General features: G+C 39.7%; 1 pseudogene; it reads right to left on the bottom strand.

Moving 5' to 3' along the window:
• Positions 1 to 16,451: 16,451 nt before the first annotated feature.
• On the bottom strand, positions 16,452 to 17,248 carry LOC144752504 (importin subunit alpha-3 pseudogene; annotated as a pseudogene).
• Between the last annotated feature and the right edge of the window lie 7,082 nt (positions 17,249 to 24,330).

The following is a 24,330-nucleotide window of genomic DNA, read 5'->3' on the forward strand; positions in this document are numbered from 1 at the left end:
TCAGAAGGAATCTCAACCAATTCCAGATTATTATGAACTGCTCTAGCAGGCATCTGGTTTTGATTTAATTTGCAACAACAATAAGTACACACACGTTGATCCAATCCCAAATCAAAACAATTTTCTACCATCAAGTATGTTGCAAAATCCTTCCATTCACTATTATTTTCCCTTTCACTTTTTGCATATAAATCCACTAACTTAGTCTGATTCTTATAATAAGTGCGTCGACAACACACACAAGTGAAATTTGGCCTCTCACTTGATTTGACCTGAAATGTGACAATTTCCCTCTGGAAATTATCTGTACTGGAAACCTGTACACTATCTTCCACATTACCCGCTTCTTCTTGGTCAATTTCAACATTCTCCTCTTTACTTCCAAAGTAACAAAACTCAATTTCTTCACATATATTCTTCACATCTATTTCAGAACCATGCAAAAGAGCAGCGCATAATTGTTTAAGCATAATTGCTGGACTCTTAGCATAATACAACATTCTAACTAATTTCCTCACTTTATTATGATGCACTGCTAGCATTCTGAAATGATGAAAAACACTCTGGCATACTCTCCTGGAAAGACAAGCCAGTGAATGACCATGCAAACCTGTCACTTCTCTCACTCTGCAAGGATCTAATTCTTGCAACAACCTTATTTTCTGCTTCAAACTTTTCTTATTAAATGACCGTACAAAATCACAAAGCAAATTGATGGAATCCTGTCGCACACTACAAATACTACTACACTTCCAGGTGTACACAGGACCCTTAGCACGTCTTCCTAAAACCTCATTACCTAACACCTCTTCTGCCTCTGTTGTCACAAGTTTTTCTTTTTCAACTGGACAACCATCTTTCACTTCATAAGCACGACCACTGGTGTCAACTGCATGCACCAAATCATTATCCTGGAAATAACTCTCCTCATTAAAAAATGCCTCCCAGCTTGAACTATGAATCCATTCTCCAGAAAAAACTTCACAAAAATTACTACGATTAACTATTCTCTTCCATCTACTATTTCTTTTGAAATCATAAATTGCCTTGTTTAGCTTCCTAATTCTATTGATTATCAAAATAAATAACTTACGTTTAATTTCAAATGCCTGATCAATAACTTTCTCAACTTTTTTTTTCTCTTATAAAAAACCACTTTCTGTTGACCTTTCTTAATAGTTTTTTAACAAATTGCCAATTATCCTGTTGCGGAACATTCGTTTACGAATGTCCCTAAACTGTTGTTTCCTTCTACTATCATGCACAGAGTTATCTCTTGCTCTAGCAGTAACATTTTTGATTGGCCTTTCCTTTCCATTTGAATTGGTTCTCTTTTTATGGACTGAAACATTTTCTGTAGTAATATTTTTTTTACTACACATATTTCTTATGAATGTTTTTGTAATCTTACCCGGTGCTTTCTTCGTGACTTGACAAATCTTTTTGTTAGAGGACTGCTGCTTCTTTTGATTCACCTGCTGTCTTTGACGTTTTGCAGCCTTTCTCTCTCTTTCTTTCGTTGGCATGGTGAAATGTTGAAATGATCTGCAGTTGAATCTGTGGTAAAATATATTAAAAAAAATTATTAACCACTATTACCAAACAGTAAATCAATAACAGTGATCAAAAACTTAACACACTACTTGACATTTTAAATAGAAGATTTTTTAGTCCTTGGCAAATTTACAATACAGAAATAGCAGAAAAGAAATGGAATTTATGTTCATGTTACCTGTGCTATTTTATATGTGAATCTGATCTCATTTTATGAGCATATTTTAATATTTTATTGAAGACACTACACATAACCTGTTTTTGAAGGTGTCTTTATTTTTAAATTAAACGGTTTACACTTTTACTTTTTATTTATTATAAATTTTAAAAATAAATGTTTATAGTTCCATAGGCTCAAGCAGGTCAGCTTCCCACCCTATGTCATATAATTCGGACAAATCTGCATCCTCATCACGCTCTTCTTCATCCTCAGGATTTAAATCATCCAAGGGATCAACATCCACTGATGTTTCAATTACAAGTTCAATGATGAGGTCAAAATCAACTGATTGCAGATTGTCGCTCATGTTGATGTTGTCTTTATCTTTAAAGAAAGATAACAACAATGAGATGTTGCAGAGTAAGAGACAAATCTCAGAGATTATAATAGTAAAATTGTTTAACAAGAGTAACATTTTGCAGCTATTATTTAGCCATGTCCAGCGATGCTGAGCAGGTGAAGCCTATGTCTAATTTTTCAGTGAACAGGACTCATCTCTTCTTAACCTTGGATAAGCCTCACCAACTCTGTGTCCCCTGCACATACTTAAATGTAAAGGGGCAGATTTATGTTAAATGGCACATCCCCAGGCATGCACCAGTTAACGTGCACCGCTGCTCTGCCACCCATGGTGTGCCGTATTTACAATCAGATAGGAGAAAGCTGCGTCAAAACCCTGCGCCTGCTTTAAGCAGGCATAAGTCTTGACGCAACATTGTGGAGATGGGGCACCCCTGAGCCTTGCTTGAGCTGCATCGCACTTGCGATACAACTCCAGCAATCACTACCTTTACAGCACAGATACGTCACGCATCTGTGCCATTTTTGCCCCATGATGCCCCGCATTGTAAATGCAGCACACCATGGGTGGCGGAACAGTGGCGCAGGATGACTGCCACATCCCTGGTGATGCGCCAGTCATCATAAATCTATCCCTAAGCTTCTTATCTTTTTACAGATAAACCGCCATATGTACCATCAAACTATTTTGCATTTCCTAAATAGCGAATTTTAAGGAATAAATAGCAATTCTTTACCATTCCTAATTTGCAATGAGCAAATTGCTAATTGCAAATTACCCATTCATTTCCATGGGCTAGGAGGCTCATAGGAATGAAGGTACAATTTGCGATTAGCAATTAGCTCATCGCAAATTAGGAATTTTTCCAAGGGTGCAGGGGTGTCTCAAGAACACCCTGCTGCACCCCTGAAAAAGAAATTTGGGGGCATATGGCGCACATACATGCCCTAAGGGCATGTATTGGCGTCATATGGCACCTTTTGTTTTTTGGAAAAAAAGCTTTTTGAAAAGAATTCGCAAATTACCACAAACTAGAAGTTGGTGGTAGTTTCCAAATCCTTAATGTCATTTTTTACATATTTTTTGTTTGATACATTGCATTTAAGTAATCGCAAAATTTGCAAATCCTTCAGTGCAATCGCAAAATAAGGAATAGCAAATTTTGCTATTCCTTATTTTGCATCAAACTTGTTTGATACATACCATTTGTCTAATTAGCATTCGCAAAGGCCGAAATTCGCAGAATTTTGATCTTTGCGAATGCTAATTAGCTTGATACATATGGCCCCAAGTGAGGCCTGTCTTGCAACATGGTGCATCTTTTGCATCACTGCTGCATCGGTTTCATGTGGCACGTTTTTTTTACACCATGACACATCTGCCTAAATGCATCAATTTGTAATTTTGTCGCCTCATAGCAAATCTTTTGCACCGCCGCTGCATCATAAAAGTGACGCACAGTGGTGCAAAAGAGGCATACACCTATCATAAATCTGTCCCTAGCATTTTAAATGATTAATCCAGGATGACGATAAGGTGTGGCCTATCCAGAGGTTTGTTTATGGTGAGGCCTACTCACAATTGCAGATTAAAGTTACGCTTGATAAAGAATACAGAGGAGATAATACATGTAAAGGCCTACCAATGAAGTAAGTAATGTCCACTTTATTGCGCCAGTCATCATAAATGTATCCCTAAGCTTCTTATCTTGTTACAGATGAACCGCCATATGTACCATCAAACTATTTTACATTTCCTAAATAGCGAATTTTAAGGAATAAATAGCAATTCTTTACCATTCCTAATTTGCAATGAGCAAATTGCTAATTGCAAATTACCCATTCATTTCCATGGGCTAGGAGGCTCATAGGAATGAAGGTTTAATTTGCGATTAGCAATTAGCTCATCACAAATTAGGAATTTTTCCAAGGGTGCAGGGGTGTCTCAAGAACACCCTGCTGCACCCCTGAAAAAGAAATTTGGGGGCATATGGCACACATACATGCCCTAAGGGCATGTATTGGCGTCATATGGCACCTTTTCTTTTTTGGCAAAAAAGCTTTTTGAAAAGAATTCACAAATTACCACCAACTAGAAGTTGGTGGTAGTTTCCAAATCCTTAATGTCATTTTGTACATATTTTTTGTTTGATACATTGCATTTAAGTAATCGCAAAATTTGCAAATCCTTCAGTGCAATCGCAAAATAAGGAATAGCAAATTTTGCTATTCCTTATTTTGCATCAAACTTGTTTGATACATACCATTTGTCTAATTAGCATTCGCAAAGGCCGAAATTCGCAGAATTTTGATCTTTGCGAATGCTAATTAAATGATACATATGGCCCCAAGTGAGGCCTGTCTTGCAACATGGTGCATCTTTTGCATCACTGCTGCATCGGTTTCATGTGGCACGTTTTTTTTACACCATGACACATCTGCCTAAATGCATCAATTTGTAATTTTGTCGCCTCATAGCAAATCTTTTGCACCGCCGCTGCATCATAAAAGTGACGCACAGTGGCGCAAAAGAGGCATACACCTATCATAAATCTGTCCCTAGCATTTTACATGATTAATCCAGGATGACGATAAGGTGTGGCCTATCCAGAGGTTTGTTTAAGGTGAGGCCTACTCAGGATTGCAGATTAAAGTTACGCTTGATGAAGAATACAGAGGAGATAATACATGTAAAGGCCTACCAATGAAGTAAGTTATGTCCACTTTATTTCGCCAGTCATCATAAATGTATCCCTAAGCTTCTTATCTTGTTACAGATGAACCACCATATGTACCATCAAACTATTTTGCATTTCCTAAATAGCGAATTTTAAGGAATAAATAGCAATTCTTTACCATTCCTAATTTGCAATAAAGCAAATTGCTAATTGCAAATTACCCATTCATTTCCATGGGCTAGGAGGCTCATAGGAATGAAGGTGCAATTTGCGATTAGCAATTAGCTCATCGCAAATTAGGAATTTTTTCAAGGGTGCAGGGGTATCTCAAGAACACCCTGCTGCACCCCTGAAAAAGAAATTTGGGGGCATATGGCGCACATACATGCCCTAAGGACATGTATTGGCGTCATATGGCACCTTTTGTTTTTTGGAAAAAAATGCTTTTTGAAAAGAATTCGCAAATTACCACAAACTAGAAGTTGGTGGTAGTTTCCAAATCCTTAATGTTATTTTTTACATATTTTTTGTTTGATACATTGCATTTAAGGAATCGCAAAATTTGCAAATCCTTCAGTGCAATCGCAAAATAAAGAATAGCAAATTTTGAATTAAGGACATTTTAAGTCATTTCCACATGTGAAGTGTTTTCGAATTATGATTTGAAAATCGTTTTTGGGGAAAAGGAATGGTTTGCAAATTTATGACAAGGACATAATGGTGTATGCTTCTCTATAAGGCATTTCACTGTCTCTGATGTCATTTTTCCCATATTACATTTTAAGACCTTTCCCCATGGAGCACATTCCTTGTAAATATGCTCCCACCTGTGCATGGTGAATTTAGATTTTGACTGTTTGAGTCACATAGCCATGTTAAAAGTGACCCAAAAAAATTGCAAACGCTTTAAAAAAACACATTCATGTGTCTTAAGGACATTTTAAGTCATTTCCCCGTGGACAGTGTTTTGTAAGTGGCGCAAAAGAGGCATACACCTATCATAAATCTGTCCCTAGCATTTTAAATGATTAATTCATGATGACGATAAGGTGTGGCCTATCCAGAGGTTTGTTTAAGGTGAGGCCTACTCAGGATTGCAGATTAAAGTTACGCTTGATGAAGAATACAGAGGAGATAATACATGTAAAGGCCTACCAATGAAGTAAGTGATGTGCACTTTATTGCGCCAGTCATCATAAATGTATCCCTAAGCTTCTTATCTTGTTACAGATAAACCACCATATGTACCATCAAACTATTTTACATTTCCTAAATAGCGAATTTTAAGGAATAAATAGCAATTCTTTACCATTCCTAATTTGCAATGAGCAAATTGCTAATTGCAAATTACCCATTCATTTCCATGGGCTAGGAGGCCCATAGAAATGAAGGTGCAATTTGCGATTAGCAATTAGCTCATCGCAAATTAGGAATTTTTCCAAGGGTGCAGGGGTGTCTCAAGAACACCCAGCTGCACCCCTGAAAAAGAAATTTGGGGGCATATGGCATACATACATGCCCTAAGGACATGTATTGGCGTCATATGGCACCTTTTGTTTTTTGGGAAAAAAATGCTTTTTGAAAAGAATTCGCAAATTACCACAAACTAGAAGTTGGTGGTAGTTTCCAAATCCTTAATGTCATTTTTTACGTATTTTTTGTTTGATACATTGCTTTTAAGGAATCGCAAAATTTGCAAATCCTTCAGTGCAATCGCAAAATAAGGAATAGCAAATTTTGAATTAAGGACATTTTAAGTCATTTCCACATGTGCAGTGTTTTCAAATTATGATTTGAAAATCGTTTTTGGGGAAAAGGAATGGTTTGCAAATTTATGACAAGGACATAATGGTGTATGCTTCTCTATAAGGCATTTCACTGTCTCTGATGTCATTTTTCCCATATTACATTATAAGACCTTTCCCCATGGAGCACATTCCTTGTAAATATGCTCCCACCTGTGCATGGTGAATTTAGATTTTGACTGTTTGAGTCACATAGCCATGTTAAAAGTGACCCAAAAAAATTGCAAACGCTTTAAAAAAACACATTCATGTGTCTTAAGGACATTTTAAGTCATTTCCCCGTGGACAGTGTTTTGTAAGTGGCGCAAAAGAGGCATACACCTATCATAAATGTGTCCCTAGCATTTTAAATGATTAATTCAGGATGACGATAAGGTGTGGCCTATCCAAAGGTTTGTTTAAGGTGAGGCCTACTCAGGATTGCAGATTAAAGTTACGCTTGATGAAGAATACAGAGGACATAATACATGTAAAGCTCTACCAATGAAGTAAGTAATGTCCACTTCATTGTGCCAGTCATCTTAAATGTATCCCTAAGCTTCTTATCTTGTTAGACATCAACCGCCATATGTACCATCAAACTATTTTGCATTTCCTAAATAGCGAATTTTAAGGAATAAATAGCGATTCTTTACCATTCCAAATTTGCACTGAGCAAATTGCTAATTGCAAATTACCCATTCATTTCCATGGGCCAGGATGCCCATATGAATGAAGGTGCAATTTGCGATTAGCAATTAGCTCATCGCAAATTAGGAATTTTTCCAAAGGTGCAGGGTTGTCTCAAAAACACCCTGCTGCACCCCTGAAAAAGAAATTTGGGGGCATATGGCGCACATAAATTTTAACAACATTCCTTTACCTCAAAAACGATTTTCAATTCATAATTTGAAAACACTGCCCACAGGGAAATTACTTAAAATGTCCTTAAGACACATGAAAGTGTTTTTTGATTGCCTTTCCAGCATGGTTGGGTCACTTTTAACATGGCTATGTAACACAAACATTTAAAATCTAAATTTGCCATGCACAGGTGGGAGCATATTTACAAGCAATTTGCGCCACAGAGAAAGGTCTTACATTAAAATGGGAAAAATAACATCAGGGACAGTCAATTGCCTTATAAAGAAGCATACACCATTATGTCCTTGTCATAAATTTAAAAACAATTCCTTTTCCCCAAAAACGATTTTCAAATCATAATTTCAAAACACTGCACATGGGAAAATTACTTAAAATGTCCTTAAGACGCATAAAAGCGTTTTTTGATTTCCTTTGCAGCATGTTTGTATCACTTTTAACATGGCTATGTAACACAAACATTCAAAATCTAAATTTTCCATGCACAGGTGGGAGCATATTTACAAGCAATTTGCGCCTCATAATTCATAATTTTCTCCTTAAAGCACACTATTCTCTATCTAAATTAAAGAAATATTTTCTCACCTTAGCAAATACTTTGAGTTTGAAAACAGTCTCAGAAACACACCAATTTGTCTTCAGCAGAGCAAAAGGTATGCACTCCAGAGTCTGCAGCTATCAAAAGCACAGAAATGCTGTAATTCTTCACACATATCTCTCATGTCACCCAATCAAAACTCTTCCCTCACTTTTTTTCAAATGAAAACCCTTCCCCCCTCTGCCATTTCATGCCTTTTCTGCATGGCAACCACCTCTTGGAAGACCTCTGGTGTTTGCAAGTTCACACAACAATGTTGCAATTGAACTCTGAACTCTCAGTGCACCTGCATATCCAGTGCATTCTTTCATTTAATGATTTTTTATTGACCATTCAAAATACATCTTTCAAATAACTCATCCATGCACCCTAACTTTCTGTTTTCAGCAATCAAAATCCACCAATCACTGTTACTGCTTCATGAACACAGAAACTCCACAGTTTTTTTCATTTTAAACTCTCATTTTTTCAACTGCCATTTCATTGCCACACTTCATCTGACTGCAGGAGAACCTTCTCTCACCATGTTTTCTGTCTGGATTGTTGGATATAGTTATATCCACTGGGCTCACAGGTATGCTGAGAACAGAAAATTACCTAACCTCAATTTACAAGATGTGGAAATTAAGTGGTTTGGCCACAGAGGATTAAAATGTCACCAATTGATACCATTGGTGAAAACCTTTATGCATTTGCCCAAACCTGACCTGTTAATTGTGCACTGTGGAGGTAATGATTTGGGCACTTTGACTGGGGTAGGTCTGGAAATGCTTTTAAAGGACACCTTTGAGCAATTAATGGCACTTTTTCCTCAGACTGCCTTGGTATATTCAAATATATGCCAAAGACAGAAATGGAGGTTGTCAAACCAATTTTGTCCACAAATTGAGAAGTCGAGGAAGCATGTAAACAAATCTGTTTCAGCTTACATGAGAGACCATGGAATGGGCTCCATGTACAACAATAACTTGCGTAACTACATGCAAGATATCTACAGAGGAGATGGAGTTCACTTTTCAAATGAGGGCAACAGAATTTTCACTCTGAATTTAAGACTGTGCATTGGTACCTACTTATAAGTACCTAAATGTACCATAAACCCAAAAGCTCTTCTCAGAGCTACCCTACATCTGATCACTCACAATTAATATTTTACTGTAACATTTTTCACTAATTTTCAACAAAGTACGCTCCCTGGGGCGCTACCCGGTACGCAAACCGGGAGCTAACCTCGCGAAATTTTTTAAAAAAATGTTTTTTTTTCGCACATATAAGCCTCCTCAGCCACCCTCACAAAACCTAGGGGGTCAAGATAAGTCTACCGTGCCCCCTTCTACCCATTCTGAACATTATTTGCCCTCCATTTTGTATCTTAATTCGACCGAAACACAAAATGGTGGACTCCCGTAACGCTTTAGGTTCGCGAACCGGGGCGCTCAACGGTTCGCGTACCGGGTCGCTCCCTGGGAAGCGCACCATCAAAAAAGCTGGGAAAGTAGTTTACAGAAAAGCCACTGGAGACAATTTCACCAAATATAGATTAGCTCATACTACATACCAATCCCTACCATTTTCACAAATTTGATTGGAATTCCATTTAGCCATTTAGCCTGTAGACCTCTCTAAATACCCTGAGGTAAATTACTTCTCAAAACACATCTGAAGTGTTGGAATTGACAACCAATTAAAATGTTACTTTCATTTTCTACTTTTTTTACCTGACATTTGATTGGTTATGTACCTGAATATATATAAAAGAAGAGAATGAAACACAGCCATTTTGACTACTACTTCCTGGTGTACATTTCAATTGGATTTTCACTAATCACTTCAACTTCTTTCTAAAGGTAAGTTGTTATTTTAAAAACTGAACTATATTGTGCACTATAAGTTAATATGGTAAACTTTTTCTGATAGTTATATACTATCCCTCTGTAGTAGTTATAGATTTAGATAGACTTCTCTGTTATAGTTATGGATGGAGTTAGGCTTCTCTTTTATAATTATGAATTTACTTACGTTAAATCACATAGACTTTTTTATATTCCTACTTCCACTCTGATACTATACACTGCCCAAAGATAAATTCTCTGTTAAAAAATGCCTATCTAAAATTAATCCCAACAGTGCCCTATCTCTACTAATATATATTTTTTTTATCCAAATTTCAGGCAACATGGAAGGCAAACAGAAAGTTTCATTTCAAATTGTCCTGCAAGAGAGCAGCCAAGAATTAATTGATCCAAATTATATAGAATTTATGGATGAAACTTGGGACCAAGAACTACTGCAATGTGTGCAAGCAGTGGATGACCTCCTTCAAAATGAGGACATTTTACACCCTCATAGATTACAAGCTATGTTCAATGAAAATGACGACATTTCAGACAGTGAAATGTTAGAAAGGTATTAAATTTTGAAACACAATCACAATAATAAATAATTGCTTAAAAAATAAAAAAAAATAAAAAAATAATCAACAAAACCAACAATCAATTAACATACAGTATTTGAAAAGTCTATCATTCATTTTTCATTGCAGTACGCTGCCCAGAACGCTTCCCGGTTCGCGGACCGGGCGCTCCCCACGCAAAAAAAACAAAAAACATTTTTTGTTTTTTTTGCCCCGCGGGGCCCTTTTAAAACCTCCACATTAAACCTAGGGGGTCAGGGAGGATCTAGTATGCCCCCTTATGGTTATTTCCCCCTTTGTTTTGGCCTCCTCTTGTCTCTCAATCCTACCGAGAGACAAGATGGCGGCCGCTCCGGACTGTTTACAATGTTGACAGACACCGGAGAGCCAATCAGCTTCGCTACGCGAAGTTCCGGTACGCTTAAGGTCCGCGGACCGGAGCGCTGCCCAGAGCAGATATATATCTTTTTTTAAACGTTAATTTCTCAAAATCCACTGGAGCACATATATTGAGACCTACAAAAGGCACATCGGGCTACCAGTCCCTACAATTTTGCCAAGTTTCATGCAAATCCATTCAGCCGTTCGGGCTAAAAGTGAGGCCAACCGCCCTATGGAAAACTCAATGTTAAAAACACGTTTTGGGACCCCCCTTTTTTCTCGACCCCCCCTGGACGAACCCCCCCAAATTTCCAGGGGCTGCTCAGAAACAAAATGTTCCATTTTCCAGAAAATTTCAGCCAATTCCGTCCACAAACGCCAAAGTTATTAGACATAGAATTTTCAAAAATCCCATAGAGAAAAAATCCTAACTATATATACCTACTGGCGACCGCCAGTATGTAATATATATATATATATATAGATATATATATATATATATCAAAGAAAACTGTCATGCTCCCACAAAGAAGAGGCGCGTACACGAAGTGTGCATGGATAAGGCTTCTTTATTGTTATTTAGGTCTCCCACGACCCCGCATTAAAAAAGAGACGCATTTCGCCTTGTCAATCTAATTGGTGCCATAGACTTTCTACAATATATAGTCCTCCTCCCTCCCTCAGGCATACAATAGGCATAGAAAGTGGACTGTGTACACAAAAAATATAGCAGAAAAAACGTTCAAGTTTTAACATATATATATATATATGCAAAGTGCAATATTGTCTGAAGAACATGGAAACTGCATACTGCGCAATGAGCATGTAATGCCAATTATTTAACTTGATCCAATTCCTGATGTAAACACAGCAAATATAAAGATGTGTCTTATAAGCCTGAGATCTAAACAAGTCATAATGACATGCCGAGGTGCTCTTCTAATAATTTTAAAATATGGCATCAATGCTCTCAAAACATGCTGCCTTCCTGACAGTGAAAAAAACGACAAGAATTAAAACTGCTTATGAATGCAGAAAGTGCTGCGAATAATAACGATGCTTCTTTGCTTTTCCCTCATTTCCTAGTGACTGAGCAGAGCATAAGTTACCCGGTTGAATAAAAGATATTATCGCACTTAGCAGAACTGCATCCAGCTGTATTATTCACTGTGTGCAAGAACAAAAATAACAGGTAAAAGCTTGCAGGGCATGTAACAAAACCACGAAGCTCAAATATCACATGCTGTGTGTAATTACGGCGAAAATGCCGGCCTCTAGGTGGTTGCTACTCTTCCCAGCGGGACTACGAGACCCATAATCCCCTTAAGCAGCTTTACGTGTCCATAATGAAGTAATCAATGTCCTTTATATATATATATTTATTTATATGTTCAGAATACCTCCGTTCTTCTGTTTCTCAGACCTGTGAACAGGGAGTGGCTGCTCCAAAACGCGTTGGTTGTTTTTTCGCTGTTTTCTTAATAAATCAGCATTCACTCCAAAGAGGAATTGGGGTCAGTTTTTGTTTCTGGAATATGCACCACGATTATATATATATATATATATATTTTGTTTCAATAAAAAAACACAGGTTCCAGGGAAGTTAGAGTTAGAAATTAGCATTTAAAAACCCTTAGAAATTCACTTGAAAAACTACTGGTTTCAGTGATGTCGTTTGAGATGTAATCAGTGATGTCATCAGTGATGACACTGACCATGTGATGAGTGATATAATATGTGATGTCATCAGCAGTACATTGTGGGAGCGTGAGTTATAGTTAGCTCAGTTAACTATAAAAGCTGAATTTCACAGGTTTTGTACGAGTGAAATGTCAGCCTAACTATAATGTTCCCTGAAACCTGTGGTTTTTTTAAGTGAATATCTAAGGTTTTTTAAATGCTAATTTCTAAATATAACGTCCTTGAAACCTGTGTTGTTTCAGTGAATTTCTAAGGCTTTTTTAAATGCTAATTGCTAACTACACCTACATAGGTAAGATATGTGCAGAAAGAGGCAAGAGAGGTGCAGAAAGAAGCAAGGGAGGTACAGAAAGAGGCAAGAGAATTGCAGAAAAAAGCAAGAGAGGTACAGAAGTAAACAAGAAAGGTGAAGGAAGAGGAAGAAAGGTGCAGAAAGAAGCAACAGAAGTGCACAAAGAGGCAAGAGAGGTGCAGAAAGATGCAAGAGATGTGCAGAAACAAGCAAAAGAGGTTTGAGCACCATTAGCACCAATTTAACACCCACATTTAGCAATAAGTAACATTTGACCATTCCAGCTTTGCAAAGTGCCTTTCACCACACTGCAACACGTGTCGCTGCATTTTTGGTAACATTGAGCTGTTTCAGCGAGAAACAAGGTTTTTCTTTTATTGAAATCTGCAGATTATGAGGCAGGTGATGGATTATGTGGCAAATGCGGAAAACGTATAATTATGCAAAAATTGGCACGGCCGAACAGTCACATAATTCCAGTGGCCCTCCTCATACCTCTGACTAGGTACAGAAGTGCTCCTCTGTGGATGCTTCCTTTTTTGTGTCTTTTTGAGTTTATAGTTTAGCTTCTATCGAAACGAGGAAGACTAAACCTGAGATTACCACTCCACAATACAGTCTACTATACCACATAATTACTCTCCATAACACGTAATCCCACTCCACATAATTCCTATCCGCTAAATACCAAATACTTTCTATCAACATAATTTCACTGCACAACACACCACATAATTTCACTACACACACCGTACATCCACTCCACTCCACTCCTAAAAACATTACTATAAAACGTTTACATTTACAATTCCAATAGCTCTAACTCTCACAAATACATGACCTATTGCCTTGCAAGTGCTTGTTTAACTAGTAGTCACATTTGCATAGTGGTGGAGAAAGGGGGCTGCGCCTCCAACCAATGCTCAGGAATTCCGCTGAGTAGGACTTAAAGGTGATACCAATAGAGCTTTGTGGCCCCCAAAGCCCCTCAGGAGTAGAGTGGACTTCATCCCCCAACAAGTAGCGTGCCAGGAGGCACGTTTGCAGACTGGTGGAGAAAGGGGGGGCGTGGCTTCCATAGACCTCTTAGCAATCCCACTGTGTGGGACTTACTGGAGGCAACCCGAGGGGTAGTTGGCCCCCAAGGACATCCTTGGGAGCCAACTACACATCCTATTACCTCCAGTAAGTCACACACAGCAGGATTGCTAAATTCTGATAGCAGGCCATGCCCCCTTTGCCCACCACTTTGCAAACGCACTCCCTTGTGCGCTCTTGGAAGGGTATTAAAGTCCCCTTCACTGCTGGGGGCCCTTAGTGGGCCAACTAGACTATCTGTTACCTCTAGTAAGCCCCACACAGTGGAATTGCTGAGAGGTGGTTGCAGGCCACGCCCCTTTTCTCCACTACTCTCCAAACGTGCATCGCTTGCAGAGTGGTGGGAAAAAAAGTGTGGCCTCATACCACCACTCAGCAATCCCACTGTGTGGGGCTTACTGGAGGTACCTGGTGAGCTAGTTGGCGCCTATGGACCCTCAGCATTAAAGGGGACTTCATACACCAACCCAAAGCGCACCAGGAGGTGTGTTTGCAGAGTAGTGGAGAAAGGGTGCGTGGCTTCCGACGAGTTGCTGGTTCCTTTTTTTTATTTTATTTTAGGAAGGGGCTGTGTGGTCCCCTTTCCTTGACCCTTTTGGGCCCCGGGAACCACATCCCCGTGGCCCGAGCCGTTTATTTATTTTTAAAAAAGTAAAAAGGGAGGGGGTCATGCGGCCCCCCTCCTAAGGCCGAATTCGGCCCAGGGAGCCCATCTCCCGGGGCTAGGCTTTTGATAAAAAACTTTTTTTTTTAAAAGAGAGGGGGCCTTGCGACCCCCCTCCCCAGGCTGATTTCGGCCCTGGCGAACCCATCCCCCCGGGCACGGCCATTTTTTAAAAACAATTTCAAGGGAGCGGCCCCCCTCCCCGGACATTTTCGGCTCTGGGACCCCATCCTCCAGGGCTTGCCCATTTAAAAAAAAAGTTTTTTAAGTTACAGCAGGACTGACTGGCATGGAATCCTAGGATATTTGACTGCAATTTTATCATAGGTGTTTCTCCAATATTTTTTTCTACAGCAGTTTATGGTTATGGCAAAAGAGGGGAGGGTCTCTTTAAATCAAAGTGGTGTAGTAGGTAGACTTTTTCACAACAAATAACTTTCGGCCTCTGTTTTTCCAGAACACATCCCAAGACAATTGTTGGGGTGGGGGCACTACTGTTCAAGTCTCTATTACTGCCCTTTAGTCCATGGAGGATGGGGAGAAGGAGGCTTCAGCCTACTAAGGTCTCAGCCAGTAAGGCATTGAACCTAGAAGGGTCAGCTAAGGCAGAAGGGAAACATCCTCAACCATTCAGTCATTACCACGATCTGCCTTCACAACACAGTCATTACCCCGATTGCGACATTACCACGCGTTCCTTTACCACACAAGTCATTACAATGACCTGCTTTAGGGGGCGCATTGTTGGACTGGTGTTGGATTGTAAGGCCAACACCTTCCGTACTGTTGTGTGGACTGGAGCTGCAATAGTGCATTATAGTATTCCATTGTACAGCAGCCCCCTAAGGCAAGTCGCTGTAATGACTTGCATGGTAACGGAAGGCGGGATAAAGTTGCAGTCGGGGTAGAGACTGTTTTGTAAAAGCATTTGTGGTATTGCATGTGAGTTTCCATCATATATCTAAGGTAACAGAAGGGTACAGTCATCTGCTGACAGGCTGTTGTTGAGGATATGACTCTGGGGGGCAACAAGAATATGACGGATGTTGCAGAAGTAGCAATCTTTCTGATAGCTAATGCAAATAAATCTTCTCACAGAACTATGGATCACAATATCTCTCGTTTTAAGACAGCAGCAGCTTGTATCGATGGGGGAGTGGGGATCCTCCCCCCAGAATCTCTGAGGGGGCTTTGCCAGGAAATCCTGCAACTGGAGTAGTAGAGCCATCAGCATGGCTGACAGCACTCCCCTTGATTTCTGTTGGCCCTGATCTTGGACTCCAGGAGACAAATGTTCATCTTTAATCTCCCCCTGAGTCGTCTGAGACCCCAGTGGATATTGAGGCAATGGGCAACCTTGATGAACTCATTGCTGAGCAACAACATCAGTCTCAGGGTTTTGCTCATCTCATTTTCAGCTGCTAGGATTCTGTCTCACTCAGAATCAGAGGAACATAATCCAAGTGGCACAGCTGTAATGGCTTATTTCAAGAATTGGTTGTCTGTCAAAAATAAAGGGTGCAGTTCAGAGGCAACATTCCGAAAGGTGGATCTGCCTCCATCACAACCACCCAACTTGAAGAACTGGTAACATTAGTCTTCCCTCCTGGGATACTTGACCCTACACTGGCGTCTGAAGATGAACTCGTCTGGGGTCCTGACTGCACAGAGCTCAGCTCCACAAATGCGTCTCCCCGACTCTTGAGTGGGTTGTCTCTTCAACTTCGCATTCCATTCCTCAGACAATGTTAGCCTCTGGCGGCTCCTGCCAGTATGGCCACTACATTCAGTAATGAGCCTGGTTCACCCATCACCCACTTTATTGGCCATCTATAACCTCCTACTGCATTAAAAGGACTCTCTCACTCTAAAGACCACACACACCTTCAGACACAAATTGTTCTGAGGAGAAGTTTTCTGAGAAGAGGCACCAAATTAGTTGCAATTCCAGTATATTCCCATTTGAATCTGTTCATTGCCAGCATCCATTAGGTAGGATAGGGCCCAGACAGTATCCATCAATATATTTACATCTATGGAGTGGATTAGAACATTTAAATCTGGAAGAATCACCTGAAAGGTTTCCATTGCTGGTGGTGGGTCCTTGTAGCGACATAAGTTAACCATTATCCATGTAACATTTCTTCATAAAGTTATTGGAATAGATGGGTTGATAAAAGAAAGCAGTGGCTTCACCACTCCAAGACTGATGGCATAATCTCTACACTGTGGTCCATCACCTATGATGTTGCCAAGTTCCCAGACAGCTTGTTCGTCAAGGCCTATGCAGCTTCAGACTGCAAAGAAGGGTTGTCATCTCTTACTAAGCAGAGTACTAGAATAATAATATTCCAGATTTGATTAAGTCAGCAATTGGAGGATTTTAATCACTGGACAACAGTTTTTTGGCAGCCTGTACTTCACTTAATTGGACACCTATGTTATCACTTGAAGCATTCTGCACAAGAGACGTGTTTTGCATTCTGTAATCTGCGTCAGTATCAGAATCTTCACCAACATCTTCATGCGGCACATTTCTTCTCTTCATAAGGCACTCATCTCTCCTGATCTTTCTAAGGTCTATGACTACGTCATTCCGTTGTCTTCTCATACTTTCCAAGTCGCCTCCTTTGTTCTTGAAATTCTTGAAGAGCTGGTTGTCTAGTTTCTCGCTGGAGGCCATGGTGAGTAAGGGACTCTGGGTAACGCTGCACTGTCCGTCGGGTTGAAGATATGGGGGCGGCGGGACTCAAAGCTGGTTCTCTATGAGGTGTTCACTGCAGACGTAACGTTTGGTTTTCTTGCTGGTTACGTGGGTGGAAAGCCGGCACACTTTTGTTCTGAGGAAACCCTCAAAGAATATGGATATTCTCCATTTATATCTTTATAAAGTCGAATCATCTACAGCGGCTCTGCAGACAGCAATTAAGGAAGTCAAATTGGATTCTTAGCAGGACGAATCTCAATTTGTCACTCTCTCATTTAGGGTCAAAAACCTGTAAAATAGATCCTGTTTGAATAATCTAATGGTCCTTGGCACGCCAAGCCAGGTCCTCCCTGGACCGGAAACAAGCATCCTAGGACCGGTTTTGGGGTTTCACCCCTCAAAAGTCAGGATAGCTTGAATCCAGTGGCACAGTGAGCCCGGGACCCATGTCTGGGCATACCCAGCACACCTAGGATGAGAAAGCAAAAGACACACAATTGATGGATGGATTGGAGAACAAATCAAAACATTCACCCCCAGTCAAGAGATCTGGGTTAAATCCATCATTTTTTTGCTCACCATGCCACCCCAGTTTAGACCTGTTCATATGCCAATCATTCTTAGCCCCTGCCTCATGAGAACAGTCCAGCCCAAACTGACCTTTGACATGCAGCATTTATGTGATGATGAATAAATCCATTTTAGGAATAAGAAACTAAGAGACTATCTGGAATTTAACCTTGGTTCTGCCTCTACAATGGTGGTATGGGATATGCGTAAAGCTTGTTACAGAGAGTTTACCATAAAATATCCATCATATGAAAGAAAGAAGCAATGCAAGACAGAAGATCATCTAAGGTCTTCCCTTGACCATATCGAATATCACTTGGCACAGAGTGTAATTAACCAGGACAGGGAAGTGTTCTCATCAATCTGAGATCAACTCACAGTTGCTCAGACCATTCTGATGGAAAGATTTTGCGACAGGTCAGGCAAGAAAATTCAAGCTAAATGATTAATTATTTTTGAAAATAACGAAGAGGTGCAGCGAGTACTTTCCTTAAAGATAGATCTAGCACAAATACTTTTCAGAAAATTCCTAATGATAAGGAAGAAACGGTTAACGACCTAGCACTTTTTCTGGAAGAATTCTATAGGTTTTATCAGAGTCTGTATCTGGATGCATTAATTGCCTACAAAGTTGCCATTGATCATTGTATCAGTATGTACCATCATCACGAGCTTACTGGAATACAGAGGTCTAGATTGGAGAATCAAGTTACACTTTTTGAAGTTGAGACTGCAGTCAGGTAACTCACCAGAGAAAATTTGTCCGGTCCAGATCAAATTCCCGTTGTGGTTTATGCTGCCTTTTGGCATATCTTTACACCTCTCCTATGTGACCAGTTTAACTCTTCTGAATCTCTTGGACAGGTCCCTGAATCTTGGTCAGAGACAAACATTGTTATTTTTCTGAAGAAAGGAAAAGACTCTATGTTGTGTGGGTCATATAGATCGATTTTATTGATTCTAAAATTTATAACCCAAACAATGAGATTATCTTCAGTGATCTTGGGCCTAGTTGGTGAGAACCGGCATGGTTTTCTACAGGGTAGAGGCACTACAGCACACATTAATATTGCTATTAATGCTCTGGAAGCTGGGTCATTCAAAGGGGGCACGGTCGAAATAATAATGCTTGATACAGAAAAGGCATTCACCTGGGTCTCCTGGGCGTTATTCTAGGAAGTTATGAGTGCTTTTGGTCTCGGCACCCAGTTCATCAACCAGGTTTAGCACTGTAAAAATGTCTGAGGGACAGAGTCTTCTGTTCTGGTACTCTTTCAGACCATAATATGATCTGGGGTACTCGGCAAGGGTGTCTTTTGTCACCCAAACTGTTTGCGCTATCGAGCCTTATATTCAAGTTTTGAGCATGGCTGAGGAGATTGGCCCGCTGCAAAAATAGTGGTTAACTGCAATAGACACAATTGCAAATAAATTTGCCACTGTGTCGGGATATAAGCTTATATTGACAAGCCCAGGTTCTGACCAATGTCTATGGCTTGAGACAAATCAGGCGCTGGGTATGCCCAGCACGATATCGGGGGTACAATTATCACAAAAAAATGAAAGAAATAATTGAGTTCAATTATGGTTAACTTTTTGCAAGGACGGTGGAGACTTTTGATAAGTGGATAGATTACACCTGGGAATAATTGGGAGGTGTAACCTTATTAAAATGTTCGTCTTAAATCGCTATCTCTATCTTTTCAGGTGTATACCTCTCTATCTCCCTAAAGACTTTTTTTTCATAAGATGGGAGCATCCAGGCAGAAATTCCCCAGGAGCTATTGCAAACCTAGGTCCAATAAACAGTTCCTTCAACTTCCACAGGATAATGGGGGTCTCTCCCTACCTGGCCTTCAGGTGTACTACCTGGCCATATTTATGTTCAGATTAGTGAGGGTTTTCTATAGGGAGTTCATGGTTCCTGGGGTTCATGTTTCCAGAGTATTTAACACTGGGTGACTTCATCTCTCCTCATATCGGTTACACCGATATGTCTACTTTAAAAGGACTAGTTTTCAGACCCTGCGGATGTATCATTTCATCTGGTCTTATTTTAAAAAGATTGTACCGAATATTACTCTTTATAACGATTGTATATACCTCAGATGATTTAAGCACACAAATTCACTGGCGCATTGCAATATTAATGTTTTGAGGGTCAAAGCTCATCATTTTAAGTTCATCAATGATCTTTGTTATACACCCTATTGTCTCTACGTTATTAAGTCAGACAAGATGCGAAATGCATCTGATGTAGGGCTTAGCTGGCAGAAGGTGTCCATATCTTTGTTGCTTGCCTGTCAGTTACACTTTAGTGGGATTCAATTAAGGAAAAGCTTAACCAGACTTTTCAGGTTAATGTGGTTTGGGATCCTAAGCTACTAGTAGGGCATTCCTCTGCAAATCCATTGGATCTGGTGGGGATATATTTCTTTAAAATATATTTGCCAAGATTAGAGCTGGCCTGACATTGTCTTCTCAAGGAGGCCCCGAATCCTAAGCTCTGGTGGCATGAATTTCTGAATACTGTCTTTCCTGAAATCTCCCTAATAAACAATGCCACATATAGAACTACGTTAGGGAGAATCTGAGAACCAATGAGGTGTATGCTTAGCTGTTTTTGGGCTGATCATGGCTGGTCATGACCCATTCTCTTCATCAAAGCTCTTTTGTTTGTTCTGCAATAGTTTGTTAATCAGACGCACCCTGTATTTTTATATTGACCCATATAGTATTTTGTTTCATGGTTTCCTGTTTCTCTGTTGATGGTATGTGCTTTTTTTCGCAATGTGATTTTATTTGACTCAGTTTGTGTACTCCCTGTGGAATTAAAACTTATTGAAAAAAGAGGATATACATTAAACCATCACTACAAATGAGGAATCATTTTGTTTTAATGTAAACATTTAATATCCATTGATTTTACCATTCTGGCAGGCGGGACAGAAACAAAAGGCTCCCGGTGTTGGTGTCCATCATGACGCTATCACTAAAATCAAACTCCTCCACATTCTTTCCTGTACTATAAAAAGGCAAGCAATCAGAATGGTTACTCTGCGACCCATCATATTTACCTTAATGCAGAATCCAAGTGTGACTGGTTACAAGGTTGGTCAATCAGATATACTGAAACTTCTGTGTATTGGACTCAATAAGAAAAGCTCTTGTGTTAAAGCTTTGTGGTCCTGAAGTGGTCTTATGATGCCCGCTAATCTCCAGTGCCATGTAGAGGAAATTCACCCCTTGCCAAGATTTGCCCTCTGGCAGCACTGCACATTCTTTTGTGAAAGACCTGCTCCAAACCTAGAGGCTGATTTAATTCTTAGGTGCCATAGTAATTACCATTGCCACGGACTGTACGTCCGCCATGGTGAGGGTATACCACCATAAACTGAAATATCTGCTGCCCCTGCGCACATCTCTTGCATCTCCAGGAGGTGCCGTCACAGCAGTTCCTGGGAATGCACTGTAAGTTTGAAGGCCAGCTCCATCAGCAGATGGAGCCACCCATCAAATGTACAATGTTTTTTTATTTTCAAAAAGAGAATCTCAAAGCAGGATTTTTGAAAACAATAATAATAGCAATCCTCACCCCCATGGGAGCATTCTACCATGGCGTGGGGCAATTTAAATGTTTTTACTGCCCCTTACCGCCACATTTTTCATGGCAGGGATGTGTAGTGACTACTGGACATGTGTTTGCCCACTCTAAATATGGAGGACACATCCATGGGCAAACCTCTGGTGGCCCTTACTCTGTTGGGCCATCAGAGGTGTGTGAAGGTGCTCCGTCACCATTGTGAGGGAATACCCTTTCCACCAACATATAAATCAGGACTATAATTACTGAAGTAGAATGGACTTATTGAAAGGCCATATAAGCTGCCACTCTCTCTGCATGAGAGGTAACTGTCATTTGTCTTCCACACATTCAAGGTCAACGCAGAGCACATCATTTGCACAAGAGGATTTTCAGGTGTTTAAGGTAAAACAGCATATCAGCAGCATCTTTTTCTTATGCACTCATTTACAAAATATAGGATGCAATGAATTCTAGTGAATTTATGCCAGATGTACCGATATCAACAAAATCATTTTCTGTTTGCAAACTCAGGGATTTGGAAAATCTCAGGGTTTGCTTCCGCAAAATAGTGTTTTGCCAAATATCACGCCCATTTTGCGATTCAATAAAGCTTTTAAAAATTGCCAGTGTGTTTATGGACTCATTCTGAATCGCAGAGAAGAGGGGACATGAAATCGGTGTCCTCTGCTATTTTCAAATTCCATTTAGCTGTATCAATGGTTTGTGATGGCAATTGAGGTCACAAACCATTGAGATGTTACCAACTCCTCAAAGGAGGTGGTAAGAAATTGAGAAAAAGAAAGTTGTTCCTGTTGGATAGTTCCCCCTTTGGGAATCAAATAGGAAGCTAGCAGAGTTTCTGCTGGACCACTGCTTGCTCGTTACCAGGCAGCAAGATATGGCGTTTTTAGTTTTAAAGCAGCCCTAGATCCATATAGGGACATAGGCTGCTTCAAAAGAAACATTTTGGGAATACAAATACCGGGATGGTGGTCTAGTGTTACTTTCTGGACACTATCCTTATGTTTCTAGCCAATCAGAATTGGTCTAAAAATAGCAGCCTTCCTAAGTAATACTCATTAGGTAGGTCATTTTTTGACCACCTGCGACTGGAAATTTTAACACATGACTTACCAGTACCCAGGTTAAATTGTAGTATTAAAGACTTATTGCAAATACCCAGTAAGCAATTTGCAACAACTTTTCGTAACCAGTCTGTTCCTGGCCCTCAGCAATTGACCTTGGTACCCAGCTTACAAACTACCTGAAAATTATTTGACTCTGAGGAAATCATGTAATTTCCTTGTGATTCTTCCCACTAGTCAGTCAGTCAAAATAATATTTATTCAATTAATACAAACCATAAACGATACAGACATAAAATTGGATAGAAATTTTCAAGACAAACAATTACATACAAGTAATAAACAACCTCAGGAGAAATTGATCTCGACACAATAAAAAACAGGTGAGTAATAAAAAATCTCAAATATAGAAATAAAACATATAAAATCAACGGTGCACTAAACAGAGTAAAGATCATCAGGATAGAAAAACAAGCAAACAATATGCTACGAATACAAATAAACACCTTCTTTTTCTAAGTCTAACAGCAGGCATTAAAATTCTAGCAACATTAAAACAGATAAATTAATTGGATAACATTTGTAGAAAAATAAAAGTGGGTCTAGCCTAAGTGAACTGTCTCCCTTTCAATAAAGGTAAAATAAGTTGTCTTCGAGGGACACAATAAAGGTAACAAAACATCACAACGTGGAAAGTGACCTAATCTGAGAAATTGTCAAAAGTACACAGATATAGGTTATTGACTTTATTCCACCCAATAGGATGTGCTAAAAAAACAGAGAAACTGGTTAAGCCTAAAACGAGTCAACATAATTCAATGCTGAGGGTTAGTGACAGAAGTAAGGTAAAGTTCTGCCTGCCCAAAAGTATAAATCATAACATTCATGCGTACAAAAGGTTTTGCCAATTCTGTACACTCCCTAGTAGCCTGCGCTCTAGCACAGAAATTTATTTTTGCCCACACTAAGTCCACCATTAAGATTCATCTCACTAGTATGTGAAATGTAATCTGATTGTAAACCTCAATTGATGTACACGATCGTGTATCATCGCACAATATGTTCCATGAACATTCAGGGCTCCTTTGCGCCAGATTTAAATTTGCATTGTATAAATATCAAATGTGCAACTATTACCTTTTTTATGAATTTGTCCCAAATTGTATCCAGCACTCTCAAAACTGCCTCTTGCTACGACTCTAAAGAGAAATGATAAATCAAAGTTGACTCTTTACAGAGAATTGATTTTAAAAAATCCTATCCCCATCATTTTTGTGAACCCATAAAAAAGCTAATTGATCAGCCATGGGGTAACCCAGATGAAGAATTGCTTAACAACCTTTTAATCTTGGATGTCCAGAGCCTCTCTCAAGGTAAACCCAACCAAGACAGAGGGGCATATCATCAAGGGCCGTTGTTACAATTATTGCCGCTTTTGCGTCCGCTTTTGGACGAAAAGCGGCGATAATTTTATCGCCCTATCAGCATGGACACGTTAACGCGTGAATTCATGCTTTAGCTCCCATTTTCTTTTCGACTCGAATCACAAATGAGATATGAGGTAGGCGTTCCCCTGAGAAATACAGCAAAAATAATCTCTAACAAAGGATCTCCCTATCAACAAGGAAATCGCTAACCGGCCTAGCGGCATTAAAAGTAGCTCTAACAGGCTATATCGCCTGTTCTATACCCCTGCTAATTTTTTGGCTTAGCCATGTTTAACAAGGGAGGTGGATTGTCAGAAAACACACAAAGAGAGACAAGGGACAAAAGCGTCTCTGGCTCCCTTATTCACAATACAAACGCACACAACAGAG

The sequence above is a fragment of the Lissotriton helveticus genome, chromosome 5_1 (genome assembly GCF_964261635.1).
Source record: "Lissotriton helveticus chromosome 5_1, aLisHel1.1, whole genome shotgun sequence".
Taxonomy (NCBI): Eukaryota; Metazoa; Chordata; class Amphibia; order Caudata; family Salamandridae; genus Lissotriton; species Lissotriton helveticus.